Source organism: Piliocolobus tephrosceles, chromosome 1 (genome assembly GCF_002776525.5).
Source record: "Piliocolobus tephrosceles isolate RC106 chromosome 1, ASM277652v3, whole genome shotgun sequence".
Lineage (NCBI taxonomy): Eukaryota > Metazoa > Chordata > Mammalia > Primates > Cercopithecidae > Piliocolobus > Piliocolobus tephrosceles.
Window position 1 is genome coordinate 29,982,228 of NC_045434.1, and position 1,936 is coordinate 29,984,163.

The 1,936-nt window shown below is 39.7% G+C and overlaps 1 pseudogene; it reads left to right on the forward strand.

The window, feature by feature from the left end:
- Positions 1 to 239: 239 nt before the first annotated feature.
- LOC111539346 lies at positions 240 to 678 on the forward strand (annotated as a pseudogene).
- The last annotated feature ends 1,258 nt before the right edge of the window (positions 679 to 1,936 follow it).

The following is a 1,936-nucleotide window of genomic DNA, read 5'->3' on the forward strand; positions in this document are numbered from 1 at the left end:
TCTCCCTCCACTGCATAGGCAAAGGCCTGAGCTCAGCGTGGCTTCGGGGTACCACTGCACAGGCCACCTGCTTGGATTCCTCATGGTTTATTTCGAAAGTCTAAGAGTCTTAGAATGATGTTTAGGAACGTTGGAAAATGGCTGCAAATAGCTAAATCAAACTTAAGAACCACATCTCTGCCAAATTAAAAAAATTTTGAAGCTTTTAAAAAACCTAGACTGAAGTGGGAGCAGCCAAAATGAAGTTCAATCCCTTTGGGACTTCTGACCGAAGCAAGAACCACAAAAGACATTTCAGCACACCTTCCCACGTTCGCGGGACGATTATGTCTTCCCCTTTTTCCAAAGAGCTGAGACAGAAGTACAATGTTCAATCCATGCCTAACCGAAAGGATAATGAAGTTCAGGTTGTGCAAGGACACTATAAAGGTCAGCAAATTGATAAAAGTAGTCCAGATTTCTAGGAAGAAATATGTCGTCTACATTGAATGGGTGCAGGGGGAAAAGGCTAATGGCACAACTGTCCATCTAGGCATTCACCCCAGCAAGGTGGTTATCACTAGCCTAAAACTGGACAAAGACCACAAAAAGATCCTTGAACAGAAAGTCAAATCTCGCCAAGTAGGAAAGGAAAAGGGCAAATACGAGGAAGAAAAAATTGAGGAGATGCAGGAATAAAGTAATCTTATATACAAGCTTTGATTAAAATTTGAAATGAAGAAAAAATACATGTATTCATGGTGGCCACTGAGTTCTAGGCACACTGGTGACCGTCATTGCCATAGCTGCTCACTTTCTCTGGTAAACCAGAGGGACCTCAGACACTGGGTTCCTCACTCACATCCATGCGGGCGCAGCCCTGCCAGTGCTCAGGCAGAGTTCTCAGGAGTGGGGACACCTTACTCTTAACTTGTGTGTCTTCTCCTAATGTGATCTCATCCACTGCTGCTGTGGCCATGTTAGTCAAAAGTCACAGAGAAGATCGGGGATGGTGCATGTGTGTGCATGTGCCTGTGTGTGTGTGTGCGCTCCTGTGTGCATGTGCATGTGTGTACGGTTAAAATTAAGTCACGCTGTCAGTCACTTGTGATCTCATCTGAAACAGTGTTTGGAAATGGAACAGTTTCGTCCCGCATGCTGATGTGTCCAGAATTTCACTTAACAATAAAAGGAAAATGTGTGGTTACTGAAAAATGTGTATTGATACAGAATTTCATAAGAGCCATGTTAGACAAAACAACTCTTTTTCAACCACTACTCATCAGTTTCTGTAGAGTAAAAAAATCTGTACATATTTTGGAATCTGGAGAATCCTATATACATCATTCGTCACTTAAATCTGTGAAAAACATGTTTGTTTGGAGGAAAATGTATGCATGTATAAGCATTCTGTGGAATCAGTATTTATTGTATTGATATAATTGTCTCTAAGTGTTCCTCATCTTCATAGCAATAAGAAATTCATTGAAGTGTGCATGTTCTGTAATTCTAAAGAACTAGAAAAACAAGAGCAAACAAATCCCAAAGCTAGAAGAAGACAAGAAATAACCAAAATCAGGGCTGAATTGAAGGAGGTCGAGACACACACATACAAAAAAATTCAAACGGTCAACAAATCTAGGAGGTGGTTTTTAAAAAAAAAAAAAATTAATAAAATAAGACTGCTAGCTAGACTAATAAATTAGAAAAGAGAGAAGATTCAAATAAGCACAATCAGAAATGATAAGGGGAATACTACCACTGACCCCACCGAAATACAAACAACCATCAGAGAATATTATAAATATCTCTGTGCACATAAACTAGAAAATCTAGAAGAAACAGATAAATTCCTGGACACATAGACCTTCCCAAAACTGAACCAGGAAGAAATTGAATCCCTGAACAGACCAATAATAAGCTCTGAAATTGAGGTGGTAATAAATAGCCTACCAAC